A 15,000-nucleotide genomic window follows, 5' to 3' on the forward strand; every position below is an offset into this window, starting at 1 on the left:
CCTTCTCAACGTTCCTGCTTCTACCCCACATTGGAGCGCAATACTCCGCGATGGAAAAGTATAGTGCCATGGCGGACGTCCTCGGGGGCGTTTTATTAGCGCCCCAAGTTGGTCCCGCCAATTTCTCAGAAGGCAGTTGCGTTTTTCTCTATCTTCCAGGCAACTCCTTCGAGATGCAGTCGATAGGTAAGGCCTCGGTCCAGCGTCACCCCTAAATATTCTGGATGCGGCTCATATGGGAATGGCTGGGCCCAATGAGGATGTTGAGTTTACGGGTGTGCCAGCCACTGCATAGGTGGAATGCAGTGGCCACGGTTTTTTGAAGTGTTCATCGGGTACCACTTGTCGAAGTAGGATTTGAGTCTGGTGACGTCCTCGCTAAGTACTATCTCGAGACGGGTCCATACTTTACTTTGAGTAACGAGTGCCCAGTCGCCCGCGTATCTCAGTCTCAGGGAGGAAGTGTTTGGCATGTCGCTTGTGTTAAACAACATTGGCGCAAGTACCAAACCCTGAGGGACCCCATTCTTCAATTTCCTAACTTTACTCGTAGCTTAATTAATTTAATAATCCGTTCCAAAAATTTGTAAAGACAGCTCAGTAGAGATATGGGTCTGTAACTGTCGGCCTCCTTCGCTGGTTTCCGGGCTTCAGGATGGCAACTATCTTTGCGTGCTTCCACATTTGTGGGAGCTTTCCTTTTGCAAGGACGCCAGACATTGCCTTTGCCAGCCAGGCCGAAATCCCCTAGGCGTGGGAGATCTCCAAACAGCATCGCCCAGTTGAAAACATCCTCGAACACTCAATTTCAACAATATAATTCTGGACGATACATTAGAAAGCCCCAACGTCACAAGTGACACCTGTTTTTGAGTCAATAGCTGTGGGGGCCTTTATATCAACTCATGACATCTAGATATATCACACTGTACCACAAAATGGCTCCGAATTATTACACGTGGGCGTTTCATTGCTTTTTATCTTTTTGCAACTTCTATGACCTGGAAGGTCTACTAAGTCTGTCGTTAGTTTTGCACTTAACGCATTAAATGTCACAATAAAAACAACGATTGTTTTTATCATTAACTATTAGATTTTCCTTTTACTTTTATATAGAGCATAATATCTCTAAATTATTTTAAAATGAGATGTCTTTCAGTGCCTTATTTGGAACTTTTGAGTTTTTGAAAACACCAACGTGAAAATACAGGCTGTCCCGGACGTCTGGAACATATTATAACAAATCGTATTTATTCTGAGACTAATGAAGATTTCATGTTGAAATTTGTTTCAGTTCATAAAGAAATCGTTCAAGTTGATTATTTTTTGTTTATTCATGGCAGTTTAATCAGTAGTCAAAGAAATGCTCCAAAGCAACTGGTGAGAACTTGAGTGATGCATCAAAGCAGTGATCACACAAAATGGTGGACACATGGAAATCACACAAAATGGTGGACACATTGAAGTCACACAAAATGGTGGACACATTGAAATCACACAAAATGGTGGACACATTGAAGTCACACAAAATGGTGGACACATTGAAATCACACAAAATGGTGGACACATTGAAATCACACAAAATGGTGGACACATTGAAGTCACACAAAATGGTGGACACATTGAAGTCACACAAAATGGTGGACACATTGAAGTCACACAAAATGGTGGACACATTGAAATCAAACAAAATGGTGGACACATTGAAATCACACAAAATGCTGGACACATTGAAGTCACACAAAATGGTGGACACATTGAAATCACACAAAATGGTGGACACATTGAAATCACACAAAATGCTGGACACATTGAAGTCACACAAAATGGTGGACACATTGAAATCACACAAAATGCTGGACACATTGAAGTCACACAAAATGGTGGACACATTGAAATCACACAAAATGGGGGACACATTGAAGTCCCAAAACAGATGAGTGTATTGTAAACATCGTTCAACTCTGAAACGTGTCAAATAAATCTTGAATTATTATTCTTTATTTTCGCTAACATCATGTGCTTTGCTGTGCTGTCTGTTTCTCCGTAAACTTTTTTTCTTATTTGTTCCACACTTCTGTAACACCCTGCATAATTACACGGTGGAAAACACCCTTGATGCTTTGTCGAGACATTGATAAAAAATTTGAAACGGATTGGAATTTCATCCAGAGGTCACTCAAGTTCAAGGACAGCTACATTTAACATTTAATTACTACTACACTTTTGGTAATTTTAAACATTTTAGAAAAAGAAAAGAAAACTTTATTTTTTGTTGACCGATTCACAGACACAGTTCTGGGGAAATTCCTTTCAATTTGTTTGAACTATTGCCCTTGATTTGATTTATTGTGAGCATTAATATTCCTTTTTCAAAGAATACCTTGCGTATCACGCCTTATTTAATCAAAGAATAAAATTTGCTTATATGGGTGTCAATGACATGCGTGTAAAGTAATAAGTAAAACTAATTATTTGACAGACTTATCATCCTTTAAAGATTAATACTACAGATCGAGTAATGGCTCATTGAGAACAGCCATATCACGAAAAAAGGGTTTAAAAAAGACCCCAATGTAACTGAAAAGTAGAACATTTTATGCAACAAGCAGAGTGTCTTTGGGAAAACTTCTTATATTTTGGATAAACCTGAGCAGTGATCTAAAAGAAATTTTAGGTATGTATCATCAGCATTTCCACCTGTTTTATCATCTTGAGGAATGCCCAATGGATACACATAGTCGGATCTCCTTATGGGTGGTGGATTAGAGTCAGTGTCTCCAATTTCATTTCTTTTTACTTTATAGTGTAACAGAAAAAAAAATAAAGGAAAATATATTTGACACATTTTTTGAGGAAAAGTGCTTTATCAAGAATCTTACATGACTGAATCTAGCAACTAGAGTAGATGCTGGTTGAGACGTTTATATTCCCCTGTCTCTAAAAGAAAGCAGGAAAAGAAAAACAATGTCATAGCAGTCGGCAAGGTGTGATTGATTTGGTCAAAATTTCAAGGGCCTGGCAAAAAAATTTTTGATGAATGCAGACAAAAAATATCTTCAAATACCTGTCTTGTATGCTTGTGATGGAAACAGTCAAAGAGGAAAAAGCACTGTATATGACATCATTTTTATTCTTTGTAATTCTGTGGGACAATGCAACAACGAAGAAGGAGACTCCCCCCCCCCCCCCATATTTTGCAAGGCCTTCAAACACAATCATTCAGACTTTAACAGACCCCGAAATATTGATGTTATTGTCATCTTCATAGCCAATCATCATTATATCATTGCAGCAAATCCTGCAGCTAATATTTGCATAAAATATTTTTGAAATTCCAAGGAAGTAATTAATCTGAACAGCATTGCCAAAATATTGGCCAAGAGACTTGAACATTTCTATATTGTTTCATGCATTGACGGGTTCTGTCATCACATCTGCGTTTAAGTTTAGAGGGAAGCGTTCATGTCGTTAAGTGTCTTGGTTTAGTCATGTTTGTCGCCATGAGACATTGGCAAAGACCATGATGCAATGGACTTTGGAGGGAGGCAGAAGGAGTGTACGGCAAACAAGGTGCTGGGTGGATAATGTAAAGGAATGGATAAGGACGGACATCCTACAACTAATGAGGAAATCTGACGACATATATTGATGGATGACCCTTACTGTTGTCATCTCTCATACCTCATCTACAACCACCCCGCACAGGAGAAGGAGGTGAGCTAGATTGAGGTTCACGTTATAACATCCTTACCATAGCCCCACTGTCTCCGGTTATTCATGAATTGCCAAATATCCTGAATGATCCATTACAGATATCTCAAAGTCTCTATGTGATTAGTTATATGTCAACTACTGCCAAATATACAAAGGTGAAGCCATTGAACAAAATATTAATCTTGTAAGGATGAACCTTTTCATTCACAAAACGGGAGACGTTGACAAAATCCTTCCAGCAGGTGATGTTTTGTATCAGCACTTTGAAAGGTCGATGTCTTACCAACTCAAAATAATGCGAATGGAAGGAAGATAATGATAGACTGATTCATGTTTTAACCACGCTGCTTAAAGCCAAAGCTGTTTCCATATTAATCGGATGCTCTGCTTTCCAATGCAAATGCACGAAGGCAACATTGAACTGCAGCCTGTTTTGTAAATGTCAATATGCAAATGAAACACTTCTCTAATACGAGATTTAAAATCTTGGCCATTTCTTTCCCTAATTATTGTACATTTTTTCTTTTTAAATCAATGTTACCAACCAATAATTTCATGGTTTCTGTTAAATCTGGTTCATAAACAAGATAAATTGTTTTCAAAATGAAAATCTAATTTTAAATTATATTTTGTTTAATATATTTATGATTTTTTAATGATTATTCTGTTTAGAAACTTTTGCTATAGGGGATACCATGCACATACAATCTCCCCCGAATAGATGGAGTATGTCATTAAAAAGCTCAGATCGAAGTCTAGTACTAGATAACATATATTTCACAACGAATAAATTTGACGGCATTCAAAAAGCAAAGAAACAATTGTAGTATTGATAGATATTGTTAAGGCATTTGACAAATAAATATAATTCAAAAGACTTCTCCAGAAAATCAAAAAGGCGAAGATATCTCACAGAATGTTAGTCTGGGTCATGAATTCCCTGACAAATTAACAGGAAGGCTTGAGTAGGAACGAGAAGTTCGATTGATAAGCCTTAATTTACAAATCATGTTAATCTCTTTTGTAGCTTCCATTATTGTCTACTAATATTTTGTTTTGCTAACGGTCTTCGAGGCATTTTACAAGAAACTTGCTGCAGTAAAAATCTGAAAAAAGTACAATGACTCTTTTGAATTGAGACAAGATACCTAAGACTTTTGTATTCCGGTTCATCAACAACAAATTTTGTTATTTGGCTGGTATTGATTTCCCAAACAGGCTACGAGTATTATAATTAATTACAAGCTTTAATGGGCGATAACCCCATTGAGTATCATCTGATTTAGTTGTGTACTACAAATCATTTTTAACTTACTCAGTTGCTCATAATTTTTCTTGAAATGTATTGTTTTATCAACACTTTTCTAGATGTTTCACAAATACACACATTTTTTGGTTTTCTTTCCAATGGGAAGAAAGGGCGATATATGAAGTTTTATAAAGAGCTAAGATTTTTTGTATAGAGCCTATAGACACATAACAATAGACATCTTAGAGTGCTATAGACTTCCTTTTACGTTTTTGAGTTCTATTTTTAAGACAGAATTCAATGGGCGATAACTCCATTAACTATGATCCGATTTATTTTACAATTTGGAAATAATGTTATTCTCTGTTTGAACTATAACAGTATTCTTTACAAGTTATAATAGTCATTTCTGCACATGGTGTGAATTACCATATGTATGCCGACGATACGTAATTGTACAAATCCGCTGTGCCATCGGGTATAAATACAGCTTTATCTGATATTGAGCAATGCTGCTCGTCTATTTGGAATTGGATGCAGGACCATAAATTAAAACTTAATCATTACAAAACGGAGATTATGCTTTGCGACACTCCGTCAAATATTAAAAAGACAATATTACCATCAGTACTTGTTGGTGATTGTCACATCAGTATATCATCCAAAGCGAAAAACCTTGGCGTTGTGCTCGACGACTGTTTCAGCATGGAACATCAAATAAACCAGATGATCAAAACCATGAATTTTGAATTAAAGAGAATCTATCGAATGAAACAATACATTCCTCTCCATTTGCTGAAGACGGTCGTTTGTGCACTGATACCTTCACGCCTTGATTACTGTAACTCGCTACGTGTTGGTCTGCCTGACATAGAAATGGAAAAACTACAAAAGTTCAGAATAGAGCAGCAAGGCTTGTCCTAGGTATTGGTCGCAGTGACTCGATGTTGAGGGAATTGCACTGGCTACCAATTAAAGCTTGTATTGAATACAAAATTGCTCTACTTTGTTTTGATGCCATCAATTCACGAAGCCCTGCTTAAATTCAAGACTTGATTGTCCCCTCCAACCCCACTCAAAATCTCAGGTCCTCAAAATTGTATCTCTTTCAAATTCCAAAAACTAATCTTAAACGTTTTGGCGAGAGATCATTCAGTAAAGTAGGCCCTATCACTTGGAATTCACTCCCACTGTCAGTCATACTTGAAAGCAGCATTGATAAATTCAAAATTAAACAAAAAACCTATCTCTTTGGGAAGTATTTAAATTAGATTATGCCAAGAATTATTGCAAAGCGCCTACTTTCGTGCATTTGTGTGTGTGTATGTGTGTGTGTGTGTGTGTGTGTGTTCACTCGTGTATACATTCAGTTAAGTGTGTGCATTTATGTGTGTGTATGTGTATATATGTTATGTGAAGCGATTCGAAGCCTCGGCATAAGCGCTATATAAATGTACATTTATTATTATTATTATTATTATTATTATTATTATTATTATTATTATTTATTATTATTATTATTATTATTATTATTATTATTATTATTATTATCATTTATTATTATTATTATTATTATTATTATTATTAATTATTATTATTATTATTCTAGGTTCCATGCCTGGTCCAGGCTTCGGATACTGCATGAATTATCTCTCTCCATTCCTCCCTGTCTCTTGCTTTTTCAAACAGCTCTTGGATTGTTAGGTTGGTGAAGCCCTTCAGTTGGTCTCTGAGTGTTTTTCTTTGTCTCCCCCGGGCGCGTTTACCAGGTATTTTTCCACAACTTACCAGGTATTCATTTTTATCTTTCCTTACTATGTGTCCGAAAAAGGATAGTTGTCGATCCACTATTAAGGGCATTAGTTTCCTTTGTTGGTATGTTTGTTTTAGCACTTCTTCGTTCGTTTTGTGTGCAGTATACGATATTCTCTGCATCCTTCTCAAGCACCACATTTCAAAAGCTTCAATGTTCTTTTGTGTTTCTGCATTTGTAGTCCAGCTTTTGCATCCGTATAACAAGATTGGCCACACGTAGCACTTCAAGACTCGGAATCTAATCCCGAACGACATCTGTTTGTTTTTCAAAATGTTTCCCAGGTCCATGAAGGCCTGTTTGGCTTGAGTTATTCTTGCTCGTATGTCTCGGTTACATCTTCCATCTGTTGTCACTATTGAACCTAGGTATTTAAAACTTTCTACGTTGGTAAGTTGCTCGCCGTGAATCGTTATATTGCAGGTGTTGTTGTTTTCGGGGTTTTCTGTATTACCATGCATTCCGTTTTGGTGATATTCACTTCCATTCCCTTGGCTTCATTATCTACTACCACCTTGTCAACAATCTTTTGAAGTTGGATTTCTGATGTTGCAATGAGTACCGTATCGTCTGCGTATCTTATATTATTTATGTTGTGACCTCCTACTTTTATTCCCTCCATATTAGTTATGCCCCTCATGATTGTTTCTTGGTATAGATTAAACAGATCTGGTGAGGCAACACACCCTTGACGGACTCCTTTCTTAATAGGAATGGAATTTCCTGTAGCGTTTCCGATTTTGATAGATGCCTGCTGGGTGTAGTATAATGTTTGCATGAGTCTGAGGTCTTTCTCATCAGCGCCAATGGAGTGCAGTTGTTTTAGTATTTCTTCGTGGCGTACTCTATCAAAAGCTTTTTGTAGTCGACAAAACAGAGGTATAGTGGGGTCTGAACCTGTATAGCTCTTTCACTTAAAACACGGAGGAGGTATATTGCGTTCCTTGTCCCTCTGTCAGGTTGGAATCCATATTGTTCTTCTGCGATTTCGGGGTTAATCTTATTCCTTAGCCTGTTGATAATTATACGCAACAGTATTTTGTTGATGTGGCTTATTAAACTTATAGTTCTAAAATTTTCGCATCTGACTGCACCTGCTTTCTTTGGTATTGCTATGAAAATAGAGTTACAGAGATCTTCTGGAATTTTCCCAGTGTTGTATATATTGTTGAATAATATGTGAAGTTCATCAATTGCTAGATCTCCTAGGCTTTTTAATACCTCTACAGATATTTCATCAGGGCCTGTTGCTTTACCATCCCTCATTCGTTCCATGGCATGTTCAATTTCACTTTTGGTGATGTTTGGTCCGCTTAATGGTTCTTTGAATTTCAGTGGTGGTTCATTTCTATTTGGATCATTGTACAGTTCGCCTATGTATTCTACCCATCGGCTTTCTATATGTTGTTCTTCAAATAGCAGTTCCCCTTGTTTGTTTTGGATACAACTTCCTGCTGTTTTGCTTTTCCTTTTCCCTGATAGTTCTTTTATTCTTTGGTGAGCTTGTTGGGGGTTGGGTTTGTATTCTCTTTCGATTTCGCAGCATTTCCAGTCTAGATAGTTCTCGTGTGCCTCGATGCATTTGGATTTATGTGGTTGTTCAATGTTTGGTATTCTGCAGACCCTCTGTTGCATTTTCGTCTTTCTTCAAATAGGTTTAGAATTTCATTTGTCATCCATTCCTTTTTGCTGTTTATTTGAGCTATTGGTAAATGCTTTTCTGCAGTTGCTTTGACACACTTTTGGAATATATCAAATTGTTTTTCACATTTTTCGTTATCAGGTTCACTTTGGCTTTGTATCGTGAGTGCATTTTCAAATTCTTCTCTCATTTTTGTTTGTATGCCATTGTCTTTGCATAACCTGTAATCCCTCTTTATTCTACCAGCTGTTCTCTGAATAGCTTTAAACTTTATCCTTATTATTATTATTATTATTATTATTATTATTATTATTATTATTATTATTATTATTATTATTATTATTATTATTATTATTATTATATTATTATTATTATTATTATTATTTTCTTAACAGTTTAAGTGATATTCCGGAAAATAGTGCTCTTTTTAGAAAGAAGACATAAATAACTCCTTGAAGTGATGTATGAATTTAATTATTTTTTCTCAGGTGATATATTAGGATCCATTTAAATTTTTGGTTATTTGCAAGTTATCAAATTCTTGATATTATGGGAGTTTAGAATTTAACCATAATTTCACCTTGTTTGACTTCAATTTGACCCCCGAAAGGTCAGATCCAAGTTCCAATCGGACAAAATGTTATTTCTTGTCTGCTTATTTGGCCTATAAAGAAAGTTAAGCTTTTATACGGATCCGAAGCACCGATGGCCTCGGAGACCCTACTAAAAAGGAATTGGTTCAAATAGGGTACAGATGTAGATTCCAAGAGCACACTATCAAAGTACTTAGTTTGAGATCACGTAAAAAGTCTCATCCTGATACAAGCACAGGTCCCAACAAAGAGGGACAAACTCAAATGTTTAAATATCATATATAAAATTATGTAAAGAAAACATAATACAATGCATAATAGAGAAATGATTTATAAGGGAAAAAATAGAATCTCCAAAAATCTCTAACTATTCATCTGACTGTTTCCCTCGCAGCTAGGGCATCCGGCCAGGGCAAGGACAAAACAAAGTAATCTCATCAAAAGTCAAAGACAGACAAGTTGAAAAACAGATATAGGGGGATAGAAGACACAGTAAGGACCTCCCTGCTCACAATGGGAGGTCAGTGTCTTGTCACACAATTTTATCAAATAATATATGCATGAATGTTGGTGAAATATACCCATAGCCATAGGACTGGATCTTGCCAGACAAAGATAGAAGAATCAAGGTGAAGGTCAGAGTTTTCATTGTTGTTCCTGGAAAATATCAATAAGATATTGATAGTTAAACATGTTCGAACAAATATGGGTTTTTAATGAAATAACAATTGAATGTTGACAAATTGAATGAATGCAGTAAGGCGGAGATCCTTGGATGTGTGTAATGATGATGATGATAATAATAATAATAATAATAATAATAATAATAATAATAATAATAATAATAATAATAATAATAATAATAATAATAATAATAATAATAATAATAAATAATAATAATAATAATAATAATAATAATAATAATAATAATAAATAATAATAATAATAATAATAATAATAATAATAATAATAATAATAATAATAATAATAATAATAATAGTAATAATAATAATAGTAATAATAATAAAAAAAAAAAATAATAATAATAATAATGATAATAATAATAATAATAATAATAATAATGATAATAATAATAATAATAATGATAATAATGATAATAGTAATAATAATGATATAATAATAATAATAATAATAATAATAATAATAATAATAATAATAATAATAATAATAATAATAATAATAATAATAATAATAATAATAATAATTTATTGCATCCCAAAAAGGACGTGTTATAAGTAGATAAATGAAAAAAAATGATGTATCGATAAATAAGGAGCGGTTTCATACCCAGATTTGTGTTTATATATGAATAATTTCAACACTGTAAAATAGTTAAAATTATCACCGTAAATTGAAAATTGAAAAGATTACAAAACATGAAATTAATTAATTAATATATACATTATTTGGATAAAATGATTATTGCTTGCTATCAAAAAGCGAAATAGAAGACGGCAGAAAAGATTTTTTTAGTTGTAATAGAGAAAGGGCAGCAGCAGCCTCTTATGGTTCACACTACTATGTTATGACGATCGACCCAATCAGCAAAGTCCGGTCCGCATTCGTGCACCGTCGCGAACCCACCGGGTAGCATCGTCACAACACACCTTTCGACTAGATGCTCTGCCGTCTCGGGTTCTTGCCCACAGCGTGAACATATTGGACAGGTAGTTAGACCCCACCGATGTAACGCACTTGCCGTTAGGCAGCTCCTCGACCGAAGCCGATTCGCAGATACCCAGTGTCTCCTCTTACTGGTATCAAAGCCTGGCAACTTCTCACCAAGCTTAGAGGAGTGTAGGTCCCCGCCCCCACGAGGGATTGAATTCGTCCAAACCGACTTCCATCTCGTATGTGCAGCTCTGTCCGTAGTCAGGGATTCTGCGTACAAGGGTTGTCGGGACTTATTTCGGCTCGAAACGGGGGCACCGTCCATTATGCGCATGAGAGGGGTATCCCCATTCCCTCTCTCTTTGATCTTACTCAGCCAGTTTCCCGTAATTGTCTCCCTCCGGACATCGGGGGGCTGGATCGCTGCCATTATCGGGCCCCATTCTCTATGGGTTGTTGCTAGCGTTCCTGACACTATGTGCATCGACTTGCGAAGTTTTACATCCACCTTCTCAACGTTTCTGCTTCTACCCCACACTGGAGCGCAATACTCCGCGGTGGAATAGCATAGTGCCAAGGCGGACGTTTTCAGGAGCGCCCCAAGTCGATCCCGCCAGCTTCCTCAGAAGACTATTCCGCTTCTCTATCTTCCGGGCAACCCCTTTGAATGCACCCGATAGGTAAGGCTGCGATCCAACGTCACCCCTAAATAATTTGGATGCGGCTCATATGGGAGTGGCTGGTCCCCGGCTAGGACATTCAGTTTGCGGGTGTGCCAACCACTGCATAAGTGAAATGCAGTGGCCACGGTTTTTGAAGTGTTTATCTTCAGGTACCACTTGTCAAAGTAGGATTTGAGTCTGGTGACGTCCTCGCTGATTACGCTCTCGAGACGGGTCCACACTTTACTCTGAGTAACGAGTGCCCAGTCGTCCGCGTATCCCAGCCTCAGGGAGGAAGTGTTCGGCATATCGCTAATGTAAACGTTAAACAACATTGGCGCAAGTACCGACTCCTGAGGGACCCCATTCTTCAGTTTCCTTACTTTGCTCGTGCCGTCTCCCAGCGCGACGTGGAATTGCCTTTCCCCTAAGATCGAAGAGAACAACTTCAAGGTCTTTTTGCACCTTATGATTTTTGCAAGTTTGAGCATCAACCCTTCGCACCAGACCGTATCGTACGCCGCTGATAGGTCTATAAAGACAGCACCTGTTTGCTGTTTTCTCTCGAACCCGTGCTCAATATGCTCTGTAAGGGCAATGACCTGCTCCGTGGTGCACCTCCCTTCCCTGAAGCCTGCCTGCTCGGGTGGCAGGGCAGCGTCTAGGACCGGCCCCCATCGGTTTAATAGAACACGCTCCAAAAATTTGTAAAGACAGCTCAGCAGCGATATGGGTCTGTAACTGTCATCCTCCTTCGCTGGTTTCCCTGGCTTCAGGATAGCAACTATTTTCGCATGCTTCCACACTTGTGGAAGCTTTCCTTTTGCAAGGACGTCGGACATTGCCTATGTTAGCCAGGCCCGTGCCCTGGGGCCCAGATGCGTCACCACATCGGGATATACACCATCTATCCCTGCTGCTTTGCCGTTCTTCACTTCGCTAATGGCTGCACCCACTTCTCGGGGACTGAACGGGGCCGTCCAGTCCGACTCCTCCGCAGGTAGCGAGTCCAAAATCGTACGGTACGCCTTGCGGACACCGCGCTCAAAAGCCTGATTAGGGACCCGTTTACTACCGTTCTTAATGTTCTTGGCAATTGTGTCTGCCTCACACTCCGGTGCAGCCTTCTCGTAATTCCGATCTGGGTCCAATTTCTTTATCAAACGCCAAGCGTGGCGGCTGGAGTGTGTAAAGTCGAGACTTTCCACGGTCTCCTGCCACCGTTGCTTCCTTCCCTCTGCCAGAGACTGAAGTAGTCTATCGGCTGCGTCCTGGGACTGGGTCTGCTGGTACTCTCGGTACAGCTCTTCCGACTCTGCTGTCCAGCAAGGGGTGTAGAATTTTCGTTTGCCCCGTGGAATAGAGCATTGAGCGCTCTTAACCAGTAGCCAGCTGAATCTGGTTATATTCTTGGACTTGGGAGGAATGGCAGGGCAGACCTGCTCGATATAGGAACTAAATTCCTCCCAGTCAGCCTTCCTGAAGTTCCATCTGCAAAGTGGGAGAGACTGCACCCTCGGTATTGTCACCCCAGCTGTGACAAGAACCGGCCCCCGGAAGGTACCCTTGGCTGTAGGATCGTACACTAGGTGTAGATCATTACAGTCCATCCATGAGCGGAGTTGTCTTCCTGCCTCGTTGCAGTCTCGGTAGCCCCATTCGTGATGGTGGCTATTACAGTCTCCCAGACAGATGGAAGGATGGCTGACCACCGGTACCGGTGGTGTAGTCCAAGTCGCTCTAGGTGGTTTGTAGATATTATGCAAACACAGACCACCTACTTCCACGGAAATTCGGTTCACCCCATTGCTGTCCGTTACGCTCTCAATGACCCTTACCTTCGATGGCTCTTTAGCGTAAACGCTAACCCCTCCTTTGAGCCTCGAAGTGTCCTTGCGTTGGACCACCGTATAGCCTGGGATCTGGAATCGGAAAGATTGCGCGCTTGAGTAAAGGTGGGTCTCCTGTAACAGGAGGATGTCTACGCTATGGGCGGCCAATAGCTTTGATAAAAGCTCATTTTTTGCCATACTCTGGCTCTCGACGTTCAGGGACAATATGTGCGTCAGTTCGCCATCCCCGCCGTCGCATTTTCCGATTGGCAGGCCGCGAATCAATTGATGCATGGGACGTTTGCTTTTTTCTCGGACGTGCCGACGACCCTGGCGACACGAACGCGGTATTATTTGGCTAGGCGGCAGACCGCTTCGCCATTGACGGGACTGATTGGGACTCGACATGAAGATAATAGTGTGGCGCCCGGGATAGGGCTGCTATTCGGGCACCGGGTTGGATCAAATTTAGTCACACACCGGGGCGAGCAGCTCATGTGGCTTGTTGGCTCGATACCCGGGATGGTCTCGTGACGGTCGACCGGGATTTACACCTTTGCCCTCTCGTGTGGCTCAAGCCCCCTCACCACTGCAAGGTAAAGATCCACGAGGGGGAGAGAAAGGGCGACCACTCCTTCCTGACATAATCTGATAGTCTTCGTGGATGCTGGTCATTTAATATAACCTTTTTCTAAATTTTACTTATACAGGATTTCTCAATTAAAATATCTACATTGTCAACATCATTTATAAAGCATTTAATGGATTTTTCAATTCTTGAATCTATTTTGTTCCTTTCCACTGATAAGCAATTGCTTTCCCAAGCTGTTATACAATATGACAAGACTCTTTCAATCACTGCTTTATATAATAATGTGCAGAGGGTTTATCTATTCTAAACTTTAAAGAGTTTTGATAAATAAATGAATAAGTCTGAACATCTTATGTTTAATTGTTTTCACGTGTTCATCCCACTTGAGCCTGTCATCAATCGTTACACCAAGGTATTTGTATTAAGATGGACTGGCTTCAATGAATTATTGCTCCTATATATATTACTGAACCCCTTTGTCCTACTAATTTACTTATTTCTTTTAAGCATAATATATATTAACTTTTATAATACAAGTGGAGAAACTGAAATATGTGCGGAGAAAATAGAACATATTATTACGAACAGACATACACATGTTTTAATTCTCATGTTACTGTATTGTGGAAAATAACAAGAGCTGAAGTGAGAAGGAAAGTGCCTGAAGACAACAGAGAATAAAAATTCGCGGCGGCGATGGGGACTCGAACCGGCGACTCTACTGGTACGACAACTCCGCCTGGCCAGGGAGATCGTGACTCTGCCGTATGAGTTATCCACGACCCCAAAAAATTCGCTTCAAACCTTAGTCTTATTAGAGCCTTCTCTCCCCGACTTCTTGAAGTCACGGGTTCAATACACACAAACACCGCGAAGTTAGTTGGCCAGCATTTAAGCTTAATAGCCAATATTCTCAACACAAACATTAACATAGAAGCGATTGAGACATTGAGTATGCTCCGGTATTTGAGGTGAATTTTTAATTCAGAAAAGTGAAAGGAGCGGGCTTTAGTGTTGATAATAACAAGCAATAGTATTGTGGAAAAATAACATTGACCAAGAGAAATCTTTTGTGCCATCAACAATTAAAATTGGCGATTTCCAACGTCAAATGACATTATATTATGGGTACCTAGTTACCATCATTATGGTCTAAATAGATTGATAAATAATCATTTGAGTCAGCGGACGAAAGCAATAACTAGGCCTCAAAGCGCCATTAGCCATGGTACTGCTACCGTCACTGCACAAGCTAAGGTAAATAGGAT

General features: G+C 38.8%; 1 long non-coding RNA gene across 1 annotated transcript in view; it reads right to left on the reverse strand.

Moving 5' to 3' along the window:
• The window catches only part of LOC144980188 (uncharacterized), a 20,094-nt gene that overhangs the window by 4,494 nt on the left and 600 nt on the right, over nucleotides 1-15,000 (reverse strand). Inside the window, exon 2 of the long non-coding RNA XR_013646833.1 lies at nucleotides 9,596-9,671. This is a non-coding gene — a long non-coding RNA (uncharacterized LOC144980188). The remainder of the gene's footprint in view (nucleotides 1-9,595; nucleotides 9,672-15,000) is intronic.

This window comes from Berghia stephanieae, chromosome 9 (genome assembly GCF_034508935.2).
Source record: "Berghia stephanieae isolate SIO BIC M18660-M18661 chromosome 9, UCSD_Bste_1.3, whole genome shotgun sequence".
NCBI classification, from domain to species: domain Eukaryota; kingdom Metazoa; phylum Mollusca; class Gastropoda; order Nudibranchia; family Aeolidiidae; genus Berghia; species Berghia stephanieae.